Below are 12,893 nucleotides of genomic sequence, written 5' to 3'. Positions count from 1 at the left end.
TCAGTCAGCCTTGGTACAAGGTTAGTCCATTATGCTTACATGGGCACGAGTAGAAATCATCCCTTGTGTCTTTCTTTGTCTGTCGACCAACTCACCCTGAAAACAACCTTTGTCCTTCAGTTCCACCACAGACCTACAACTCTGCCCTAAATTGGAAAACTGCAGTATCTGCAAAATTTTCGGAACTGAGATATGCCACCTATTGGGCTCGTGAAACACTAATACACAAGTTACTGCGGTTTCAGAATGATTCTTCAATGCTTTATTCAGGGGGGTCCCATTTGTAGTACCTGCAAAATCAGTAGTAAGGCAAGGGAAAACTGCAGTATCTACCATTTTTCTCAGATCTGTATTTTTTCAGGTACTGCGGTCTTCCATTTTAGGGCAGAACTGTTGTCAGATGCATTTTACTGTAAGATATTCTGTATCAAGGGTCAGCTAAGATTGCTTGGCCTGTAACCTGTGGAACTGTCCACCTCACTGTATCTCAGCCGTTACGAATCAACCTGCACGCACATATTAAACATAAGTTACGCAAATTCTTGGATGCTAGGTAAGTCAAGGAGCAATGCCACCGGTCACTTCAGCAACCTTTATACAGGGCATGATTCTAACTCGATCTTTCACCATGTATACAATCCCGAAGTTGGATCCACCGTCATTACTTTCAGTAATTGCAATTGGTAGCTTCTAAGTCCACACAGGCCCGCGGCGTGGTAGTAATCTTGCAATCACCCAGGGGAGTGGAATATTGCACACAGCCATCATGATGGCTGACTGCAGTGATATGTTTTAATGACCAACTTTATTGAGATTTCATGGAACTTTTGAGATGTTCATAACTTGAACCAGTTACGTGAATCGGAGAGTAGAAAGTAGTTAGTTCATGTGAAGAGAATAAAGGCTACTAAATAGAAACTATACCGAGAGACGTTGCTCTCTGTAAGTATTGGAGTTGGCGCTGTAATAATAATAATAATAATAATAATAATAATAATAATAATAATAATAATAATAATAATAATAATAATAGTTTTGTGTGGTCCAAGGAGTATTGGAGTGGAGTTAACGCCGTAATAATAATAATAATAATAATAATAATAATAATAATAATAATAATAATAATAATAATAATAATAATAATAATAATAATAGCCAATTGTTATGAGTGGTCCTAGGAGATTAGGTTAGAGTATAATAACCTGTAATGCCTACGAGTGGCAAGAAGTGGAAATTTCCTAAAACAGCATTTCAATATTCCCTAAATTATTGGATGATGAAGACTAAATGGGCAAGGGTTGAGATTTTACCGGTATATGGACCAATGATCGGACGGGTTGTTAAAATTGTTAAAGAAATGCGTAATTTTATATTTAAAGATTTTTGTCAGCATTAGGGACACTATAGTCGCGAGGACTTTAGACAGTGCATTAAGGAATGGAAATAGATAAGAGTAGGCATCTTCACAGTCAGGTGCGGTTCAACAAAGCTAAGTCCCGCAGAGGGCTAGTGCCGTCAGTGCACCTCACGTGGTGCACTATAGGCATTACTTAACGGTCTTTGCAGCGTCCCTTCGACCCCTAGCTGCAACCTCTTTCATTCCTTTTACCGTACCTCCGTTCATATTCTCTTTCTTCCATCTTACTTTTCACCCTCTCCTAACAATTGTTTCTTAGTGCAACTGCGAGGTTTACCTCCTGTTACATCTTTAAAACCTTACTGTTAGTTCCCTTTCATCGCTGAAGGACCTCATAGGTCCCAGCGCTTGGCCTTGGGCCTAAATTCTATATTCTATTCTAGAACAAAACTGAGAAAAATGTCGTTTTTGGCCTCGATTAGGGATCTTGGACATCTTATTGAATGATAAGAGCAGTTACAGTGGATAACAGTTAAGAAGTATCAGGAGCGGTTACAGTGGATATCAGTTCAGAAGTATCAGGAGCAGTTACAGTGGATATCAGTTAAGAAGTATCAGGAGCAGTTACAGTGGATATCAGCCAAGAAGTGTCAGGAGCAGTTACAGTGGATATCAGTTAAGAAGTATCAGGAGCAGTTACAGTGGATATCACCCAAGAAGTATCAGGAGCAGCAGTTACAGTGTATATCAGTTAAGAAGTATCGGGATGACCCATTCAGCTTCGTTGAAGCAAAGATGCAGTGCAGGCATTATATATTGAAAATCAATAGATATTCCCTTCGAATCGTTCACTGGGATTTGTGCATCAGTTTCTGCATAGGGGACACGTGTTAGAAAATCTTCGAGGTTTAGGGCAATTTGATTCCAAGGACTTGTGAATTTTATCGCCCTCATACCAAGTTTTTTTTCGGTTTTTATTATTTTAAGATATTTATGGGCGCTTTCTATGGACGATCATTACTTCAAAAATAGTGTGATACGTCTCACCCTAATACCAACTTTTTTTTCTTATTCTAATACATTTATGGCTGCTTTCTATGGACGATCATTACTTCAAAAATAGTGTGATCCGTCTCACCCTAATACCAACTTTTTTTTTTTTTATTATTCTAATATATTTATGGCTGCTTTCTTTGGACTATCATTACTTCGAAAAATTGTATGATACGTCTCAGTGTTGTGTATAATGTTATCAGACGACTTTTGTGAACTCAGCTACCTAAGCAGTACAGAACATAGGAAATAGTCTAAACAGCTTGAAATCATCATTGAACGAATGATGTCCTATCTGATTCTCGGTTAAGAAGTAGCGCTAGGCTAGTTCCTAATGTCTTAATAGTTCTAGACGGGTGTTGCAAGTGTGGGGGAGGGGCGGGGGAGTCCTTTCTAGGTACTGCAGTTTAGTTGTTTCATGTTTATCAGCAAGTTTTATCACCATTCTTTTAGGTAATACGTATAGCATTTATTACCTTTATTACCGTTCTTTTAGTTAATGCGTATAGCTTTTATTACCTTTATTATCATTCTTTTAGTTAATGCGAGCTTTTATTATCTTTATTACCATTCTTTTAGTTAATGCGTATAGCTTTTATTACCTTTATTACCATTCGTTTAGTTAATGCGTATAGCTTTTATTATCTTTATTACCATTCTTTTAGTTAATGCGTATAGCTTTTATTACCTTTATTACCATTCGTTTAGTTGATGCGTATAGCTTTTATTATCTTTATTACCATTCTTTTAGTTAATGCGTATAGTCACATGTGCTGTGCGTTTGTTATTTTGCCCCGTCTTTGAATTGCTTCGAAATCTGTTGTACATAATATGACCAGGTTTTACAATTCTTTTATTACCAAGACCGCCCCCACCCCTCCCCGAGAGAATTCTAATCATTATTTATTCATTAGAATGATAGTATATATCTTCATATACTCTTAAGTCCATTCAGATTACAATCATCATAGTCATCATCGTCCTCATATCGTACATTTATTTGCAATGGGTGCAGTACTTAGCTCTAATGCTTCCAGTTCATAGACAAAAAAATGCAAAGTCATCAGGAAATACAAATAAACATATTCGCCATAAAGCATCAAGTGCGTTTAATGTCATTTTTTTACATTTTCTGTGAAAGAAAACTATTGTGCGGGCTTTCTGTCCGTCCGCACTTTTTTCTGTCCGCACTTTTTCTGTCCGCCCTCAGATCTTAAAAACTACAGAGGCTTGAGGGTTGCAAATTGGAATGTTGATCATCCACCCTCCAATCATCAAACATACCAAATTGCAGCCCTCTAGCCTCAGTAGTTTTTATTTTATTTAAGGTTAAAGTTAGCCATGATCTTGCGTCTGGCAACGATATAAGACAGGCCACCACCGGTCCGTGGTTAAAGTTTCATGGGCCGCGGCTCATACAGCATTATACGGAGACTACCGAAAGATAGATCTATTTTCGGTGGCCTTGATTATACGATGTACAGAAAACTCGATTGCGCCGAAGAAATTTCGGCGCAGTTTTTACTTGCTTATATTTTCGTATATTTTTCCTTCATTGCCAGAAAAGATCAGATTAGCACATTAACCAACGAGCAGTTTATACCTCACGACCCTTTACTACCCACTTTCCCAAAGTAGCGCTGTAACGAGAGAGAGAGAGAGAGAGAGAGAGAGAGAGAGAGAGAGAGAGAGAGAGAGACGTACGATGTGGAAGCACACGTAAGTAAACCAAAACAAACCTGCCGATTAGGACTCCCATGTCTGAAGCTCATAAATTTCCGCTTAGCGCCCATCCTAAGTTACGACCTTGAACTTCTCTCTCTCTCTCTCTCTCTCTCTCTCTCTCTCTCTCTCTCTCTCTCTCTCTCTCTCTCTCTCACGATTAGCCCAAGGAGAAGGAGTTGGGGGAGGAGGAGGAGGAGGAGGAGGAAACAGAAGGAGAAAGAAGTCTTTTTAAGAGAGCCTATCCCATCGACAGCATCTACTGTACTTTCTCCCCTCCCTTTCCCCCTCCTTTGAATACCATTTCCCCCTTACCCTCTTGGAAAAAATTCACGGGACTTGCAACAGGTAGGACGAGGAAAGAGAGAAAGAGAGAAAGCCCGAGAAAAGAAGAAGAAGAAGAAGAAGAAGACCACTACTCCTCCTCCTCCTCCCCCACCTCCTCCTCAAAAAGCACCGGAAGAAGTTGACAAAAGTGTTATATATCTGTGTGTGTGTGTGTGTCTCCCTTTAACCCGTGGCCATAACCCACTAAGAACAGCCATGACGAGCGTCCATAAACTTTACATGATGGCTCATAAAACGCTTTCACGGTCAAGGCCATCCGCCACATAACCCTCTCCCCGGAATGGCCTCTAAAATATCTCATTGACTGTTGACGATCATTTGGGTGCGATCTTTATGACTCTCCACTTGACAGGAATAGCGCTGCTGTTTCTGGGGAATGCGATGGAGGAGGAGGAGGAGGAGGAGGAGGAGGAGATGGAGGAAAGGTAGGAAGGGAAGTAGGGAGGCAAGGGGCGGGGGAGAGGGGAAGGGGGCAAAAAGAAAAAGAGACTGGTCTTTGTGAGCGCATATAAAAGGTGTTGCCGCAATGATTCCGAGGTGATTGGGGTCGGCGGCCGCTCTTCCCTCTTCCCTCCCCCCTACACCTCCACCTCCACCTCCACCTCTACCTCTCCACCTCGAGGAAGAAGGAGTAAGAAGGAGGAAGAGGTTAAGATGTTTCTTGACGACCGTTTGAATCCCGGCGACTCGGGAGGACGGTATTAACTTGAGATGAGGACTATAAAGAAGGCAATTGCTGAGTGAAGAAGAAGAAGAAGAAGAAGAAGAAGAAGAAGTAGAAGAATAAGGAAGTCGGGGATTAGGGGCAGTAGAGGAAGGGGAATGGGTGAGGAAGGGGATTGGGGAGGTGGGGGAGGCAGTGTGGGTGCTTATAACTTGCCATAATGGGCTGCTATGAATGAGCAAATTGATTTGGACATTTAGCGAGGTAGTTCCTATGAATTTAATGCGGTGGCGAACGAGGGAGGGGAAGGAGGAGGGGGATGGGGAAGGGGGGACCGGCCCGTCGAAGAAGCACGAGACCCTGATTTTATGGGGCGCAATTTGTGTCGCGTCCTTTCGAGCTGTTAAATGTCCGCGCTGACACTCGTAATTTCACATTATTGACGCCGCTGAGAGTTTAAGAACTCTTAAGAGTCATAGATTTTCTTAATCTCCCCCCCTCTTATGTGATGGGACTGATGGGAAGAGTAAGGAAGGGGTTATTTATTTAGCCGCTGCGCTTAATTTTTATGCGGTGCTTAATTTTCACGGGTGGTGGGAAATGTTAATGAGGTGATACTGAGAATTGACGGCGGAAAAATTTATTGGAGGTGACGGAGTTTTGAATAGATTTTATATATTGCAGTGTTGTTGCGATACTTTCGATGGAAACAAGTAGCCTTATGGGATATATGATTTAGTGGAAAGTTATTGATGATGATGGCACTTTAAACTTTGGACAGACAAAATAAACAACTATATTAAGACGAAAATTTATTATCAAGAATATTTATTCTGAAAAAACTAATATTCTTGAGAGATGAATTATTAGTTGAAACACAATGACTGTGGCACATTAAACTCGGACAGACAGAATAAACAGCTAGATTAATATGGAAATTTATTTTAAAGATTTATTTGGTAAAGAAATGAGGCCTAGAAAAAACTGTCATTACTTCATCTTGAAAGCCAGACGGCATTACAGAGCCAATGCATATGCTGTAGTTACAGTGAAGTCTTATATTTTTTTTTTATATATGTTTTGACCATTAATAGATTTAATAGTTTTATTCACTATTCTTGTCGTTTTCATTGTAGCATCGCCATTGTTGTTATAATATTAAAGGTTCTGCTAACTCATTGAACTACAAGTTCGCTTTCTCTCTCTCTCTCTCTCTCTCTCATGGTGTAAGAAGCGTTACTGAGAGATGTATAAAATTCAGAATTAATTTTATATCGATTTCCTTTTCAATTAGGATCTGGAGGACAATATGGCGATTTCTTCTGCTCTTTACGACCTTTTTTTTCGGCTTAGTTTTTCGGGTTCAAGAGAATTTGTTAGAATTTTTTTTTCTTCGATTTGCAGTATTATTTTATCCCACTATTCTTAGGATTCGACTTAAGTTTGGCGGTGTTGAAAGTAAAGTTTTCAGTCGCCTATTTTCTGTTGAAATAAAAGAGAGAGAGAAAGAGAGAGAGAGAGAGAGGGCCGGAGGAGAGGGAGGAGAGGAGGCTTTATCAGTAGTTTTATTCATATTTTATCTCTTAATTTCCTAACTTCTCACTCAAGCGGTGACAGAGAGCAATATTGAATACGCTTCTATCGTTTACTGTACCTCCTTTCATATTTTCTTTCTTCCATCTCACTCTCACCCTCTCCTAACAATTGATTCATAGTGCAACTGCGAGGTTTTCCTCCTGTCACACCTTTCAGACCTTTTACTGTCAATTTCCATTTCACCACTGAATGACCTTACAGGTCCCAGTCTTAACCTTTGGCCTAAATTCTATATTCAATTCAACTCAACAGATTTCCCTCGTTGTTTTAATGTACAGTTTGAATTCTGAAATTATATCCACGATTAAGCAGGCACTGACTCTTCAGTCATGTCGTAGATTACAGCTCCTCATCGTGAAATACCCGTTCAGTGTCTTACCCTACAGTACCCTCGGAAAGGTTAGCAATCAGCTTCATAAATCTGCTACGTGTAAGGGCGAATGATACTCATTCAGGATTGGTGTTCTCTCTCTCTCTCTCTCTCTCTCTCTCTCTCTCTCTCTCTCTCTCTCTCTCTCTCTCTCGCTAAAGCACATTCACGCACTGTTGCCAGATTACAAATCAACATCCTCTGGATCGCTTGCTCTTATTTATTTTATGGAAACCATTTTCCATACATTCTATTACAGTTTTACTATTTTCCATATATTTATGCAGTTTACCTGACAGTCGAGCATATAAGTGACAGTGATTTCTTAACCTACACCTCTCTCTCTCTCTCTCTCTCTCTCTCTCTCTCTCTCTCTCTCTCTCTCTCTCTCTCTCTCTCTGTCGGATACTTATGCAATTTACCTGACAGTCTAGTATTTAAGCAACAGTGATTTCTTAACCTACACCTCCCCACCTCTCTCTCTCTCTCTCTCTCTCTCTCTCTCTCTCTCTCTCTCTCTCTCTCTCTCTCTCTCTCTCTCTCTCTCTCTCTCTCTCAGATACTTATGCAATTTACCTGACAGTCGAGTATTTAAGCAACAGTGATTTCTTAACCTACACCTCCCCCACCCGTTCTCTCTCTCTCTCTCTCTCTCAGTGACTCAATGTCCCGTCCATATGAAGCCAGATAATTTACAAGGAATCATTCCTTCTTTTCCATAATTCATTGTCCATAAACGTTGCCTATCTCGCCCTCACTTTTCTGACGCGAGTTGTCCTTCTTTCTCCCATCTTCCGTCGTAAAGTGACTCCCTTTCACTCTCACTTTCCTCAAGTGACCCCTTTCATTCTCAATAAAATGAGTTTCACTCTCACCCTCCCTTCCTGAATCGGTTCCTTCACTCTAACTTCCCTTCTTCCCTAAGTCACAATTTTGCCTCATTGAAGTGATTCGTTCCTTCACTATTTATCCATTTTAAGGGGATTCCTGCTCTCTCTCTCTCTCTCTCTCTCTCTCTCTCTCTCTCTCTCTCTCTCTCTCTCTCTCTCTCTCTCTCTCCTAATTTTTCTCAATTTTGCCTTATTAAATTGATTCGTCCCTTCACTATTTATCCATTTTAAGGGGATTCCTGCTCTCTCTCTCTCTCTCTCTCTCTCTCTCTCTCTCTCTCTCTCTCTCTCTCTCTCTCTCTCTCTCTCTCTCTCTCTCCTAATTTTTCTGAAAATTATTTATCAACCCCCCCCATCGCCCCCTTATGGACTCCTCTAGTTTCTCCTCCTCCTTTTCTTGCTTTGACCTTCTTTCCTTCCTTTCAAACTTACCACTTCTCCGTACTTCCTAAAATCACCCATTCACTCCTCCCTCCCCTTCTATAAGTGACTTCCCCCACTGCGCCCCTTCTTAGTGATAACCCCCTCCCCTTATCTAGCCAATCTTGTTCTGTTATCTATAAGTGATTTCACATTATTATTATTATTATTAGATGGACCCAATATCCGTCCTCAGTAAGCTACTGAAAAATCTTGACCACATGTAATTTTGTTAATGTACTGCAATTGTACTCGCAAGTAATAATAGCAGTGTCGCATAGTTATTAGTAAGCATTTGTCTTTGATTTGTATAAAAAAAAAAAAAAAACGAAATGACTACTGCAGATTGTTTATTTTCGTCATTTGGTTTATTTTAGAAGACACTAATGGTCCATATGTTCTTTTTTATTTTTATTTTTCTCATATTCGTCTAAATAGAAAATGGTAGTTTGGTAACGGGTAAGAAATAATAGATTGAAAAAGTATTGGCTTCTTAATATTATTTCTCTCTGTGTGGTCTGTCTGTTTCTTCATTTACTGTATATTCATTTATTTTTCTCCCATTCGTCTAACGTAAAATAGGATACTTTCATAACGGTAAGAAATAATAGATTAGAAAGCATTGGGTTCTTGATATTATTTGTCTGTCTGTCTGTCTGTTTCGTCATTTATTTATTCATTTTTCTCTCGTTCCACTACATAAGAAAGGGCAGTTTGATACCTGGTAAGAAATGATTAATTATGAAGCATTGGTTCTTAATATTATTTCTGAGTGTGTGTGTGTGTGTCTATATATTTCTTATTTTATTCATTCATTTTTCTGTAGTTCGTCTACATGAAAAAAGACAGCTTGGAAACTGTTAAGAAATGACCAATTAAAAAGCATTGGGTTCTTAATATTATTTCTATTTTTATTTTTATTAATTTTTTTTATATTTTTATCCGTTTATTTTTCTCGCGTTCCACCACACTACAAAGGGCAGTTTGATAACGGGTAATAAATTATAAATTAAAAATCATTGGGTTACTAATATTATTCCTCTATGTCTGTCTGTCTGATAAGGGCTCACACCAACAGAAATACGTAATTAAGGTCCTTGATCACCATTGTTCTGCAGGAGCCTTTGTGAACTCTCCCTCCCCCCTTCCCCCCCTCTCCCCCCTCCAGCACCCACCCACCCACCTTACCTGCCTGCCAAGCGCCTTGTTGTGTGTGTGCCCGAGTTCGCATCCGCGGCAAGATTACGCGGTAATGCCCCGTTATCCACTTCAAGCCTCCATTCCCTCGTAAATCATCTAATCTACAAGTGCTATCTCGCCGTACACTATCGCTGTCATGTGTGATTTATTTGCGATTGCGGCGATGGTCTTCCTTATTCGTTATATAGTCTTTCAGTTGGTGGAATCGTTATTACTTATCATTGCTCGCCCCGCCAGTTTCTGCATTTTGCTTGCTGATTATTTGACTCCGTTTTTTTTTTTTCGGTTTGCTTTCTCCGTTTATTATTTCGTTTTAAGGGAGTCTTTGCTTTATTTGTGTTCCTTGTTACTTCTTTTGCATGAACACCATGATATTTTAATATTCTTTGGATGCTTGAAATTCAAGTCATTGGTCCTTGTGGTGTGGGTGTGTTCCATATGAATAGGGTTCATCTTCTGAATATAATAATAATAATAATAATAATAATAATAATAATAATAATAATAATAATAATAATAATAATAGTCAATGGCCCCGTGGTGGGCTTGTTCCATATGAATAGGGGTTCATCTTCTGAACAAAAAACAAAAAAATAATAATAATAACTGGTTTAATTACTCACCTTAAATTCGTTTATACTACTACTACTACTACTACTACTACTACTACTACTACTACTACTACTACTACTACTACTACTACTACTAATAATAATAATAATAATAAATGGTTTTATTACTCACCTTAAATTGTTTATAATAATAATAATTGGTATTATTACTCACCTTAAATTCTTTTATACTTACATTAGGATCCTGCATTACTGACGTAACTTCTCCCCCTCTTAATCTTCGCAGGTAACATTGATGATGTGCAGCATTAAATACCTTTCAAGTCCCTCACAAATTCCGTCTTTCAGTTCGGAATTAGTTTGTGATGGGTTGGGAACAGAATATGCATTTAAAGCCACTTACAAGAAAAGTATGGTCCTGGTGTGTGTGTGGATCTCTCTCTCTCTCTCTCTCTCTCTCTCTCTCTCTCTCTCTCTCTCTCTCTCTCTCTCTGTTCCTGAACCATTTTGAATTCCACAGAAGCTCTCTCTCTCTCTCTCTCTCTCTCTCTCTCTCTCTCTCTCTCTCTCTCTCTCTCTCTCTCTCTCTCTCTCTCTCTCTCTGTTTCTGAACCATTTTGAATTTCACAGAAACTCTCTCTCTCTCTCTCTCTCTCTCTCTCTCTCTCTCTCTCTCTCTCTCTCTCTCTCTCTCTCTGTTCTTGAACAGTTTAAATTTTACAGAAACACTCTCTCTCTCTCTCTCTCTCTCTCTCTCTCTCTCTCTCTCTCTCTCTCTCTCTCTCTCTCTCTCTCTCTCTCTGTTTTCCTGAACCATTTTGAATTTCACAGAAACTCTCTCTCTCTCTCTCTCTCTCTCTCTCTCTCTCTCTCTCTCTCTCTCTCTCTCTCTCTCTCTGTTCTTGAACAGTTTAAATTTTACAGAAACATTCTCTCTCTCTCTCTCGCTCTCGCTCTCTCTCTCTCTCTCTCTCTCTCTCTCTCTCTCTCTCTCTCTCTCTGTATCGAGATATTGGCGTCCTGATATTCCAAACATCATTTCAAATGCCATTTCATTTATTACGTGAACAGACCAGGTGTGACTTATTGAAAATACTTCGTGGATCGTCAGTCAGTTTCACGTTTTATATCCGTTTCGATTTTTTTTTCGGTAAGACAATATTTCGTGTTGATTCCCCTAGGTTTTTTGTTTTTTTTCGGCCGAGGAAAGTCACGTGATCACTTACCAAGTAAGGTCAGTCGCGAGCATGTCAAGAGGTCAAGCATTTACTGTATTTAGACGGAATTTTGCATGATCTGCTGGATACAGTTTTATGGTAATTAACAAATATGAGAAGTCGGGATCTCCCATGAAAAACTGTCACTACTATCATAATAATAATAATAATAATAATAATAATAATAATAATAATAATAATAATAATAATAATAATAATAATAAAAGTATTCTTTCTGTATATTCCATTACTTCCTCCTGCTTCTTCCTAATGAACACCATTTTCTTTGGAAGCTTGAATTTTATTGCATTTTTATCTATTTATTAACTTATTGATTTATTTTTTCTTTTTTAATAAGTGGGATCTCTTCTTTATATATTTCCCTTTACTTCCTCTTACTTCTTCCTAATGAACACATATATTCTTTGGAAGCTTGAATTTCAAGTCAGTGGCCCCTGTGGGCTTGTTCCATACGAATGGGTTTTCGTCTACTGGATAATAATAATAATAATAATAATAATGATAATAATAATAATAATAATAATAATAATAATAATAATAATAATAATAATAATAATAATAATGAGGATGATGACCAGACCAGAGTTCCTGTCACAGTAAACGGACCTCTTATCTGTACTTAAGCTTCAGTACAGAAAGACAAATCTGCAATTTTCCATTGTCGCTTCTTTTTCATGACTATTTTTGTGAGGCGGTCGAAAGTACCATCAAAAGGAAAAAAAATAATCATCATCATCATTTCCTCTATTGGTACCGTGAAAAATGTTTTTTAAGGTTAAATTGTCATTTTGGTGTCAAATTAATCTAAAATGCGATAGGGACACCCTATACAAACAGTGCAACTTTTGCTGCATTGCTTTCGTCTCTGCAGATAAGAAGTTCAGTTGCTGCTCGTCTTAACAGGAATCAGGAACATATGAATTGTGTAGTCGGTGAGATTTCAATGACTAGCCCATTTCTTACCATGCTCCCTTTTCGCTATTAGTTTCGCAGAGTTATCTGTTCAAATAATTATTGCAAATATTCGATTTGATAGCTAGGTTACTTCAGACCCCAGCCTCTCTCTCTCTCTCTCTCTCTCTCTCTCTCTCTCTCTCTCTCTCTCTCTCTCTCTCTCTCTCTCTCTCACACACACAACTTAAGATATCGGTACATCAATAGAAATTACTATATGGGTTAGTTTTATTATTTTATACCTTGTTTCATTTCAATGCCTTTGGGTTTATCAGAATTGCTTAAGGAGTTTTTCAGTTATGTAATAATGAATATTTTTTCATTTGGGTATTCTGTTGTGTTAGGATGTTTTGCAGTTTAATGGCTAAATGAATTGTTGTGCTGTCAGCTCACCTCATGTGGTGCTTTGTAGGCATTACTTAAGGTTCTTTGCAGCGTGCCTTCGGCCCCTAGCTGCAACCCCTTTCGTTCCTTTTGCTGTACCTTCTTTCATATTCACTGTCTTCCAT

The sequence above is a fragment of the Macrobrachium rosenbergii genome, chromosome 17 (genome assembly GCF_040412425.1).
Source record: "Macrobrachium rosenbergii isolate ZJJX-2024 chromosome 17, ASM4041242v1, whole genome shotgun sequence".
Lineage (NCBI taxonomy): Eukaryota > Metazoa > Arthropoda > Malacostraca > Decapoda > Palaemonidae > Macrobrachium > Macrobrachium rosenbergii.
This window is presented reverse-complemented; position numbering follows the sequence as displayed.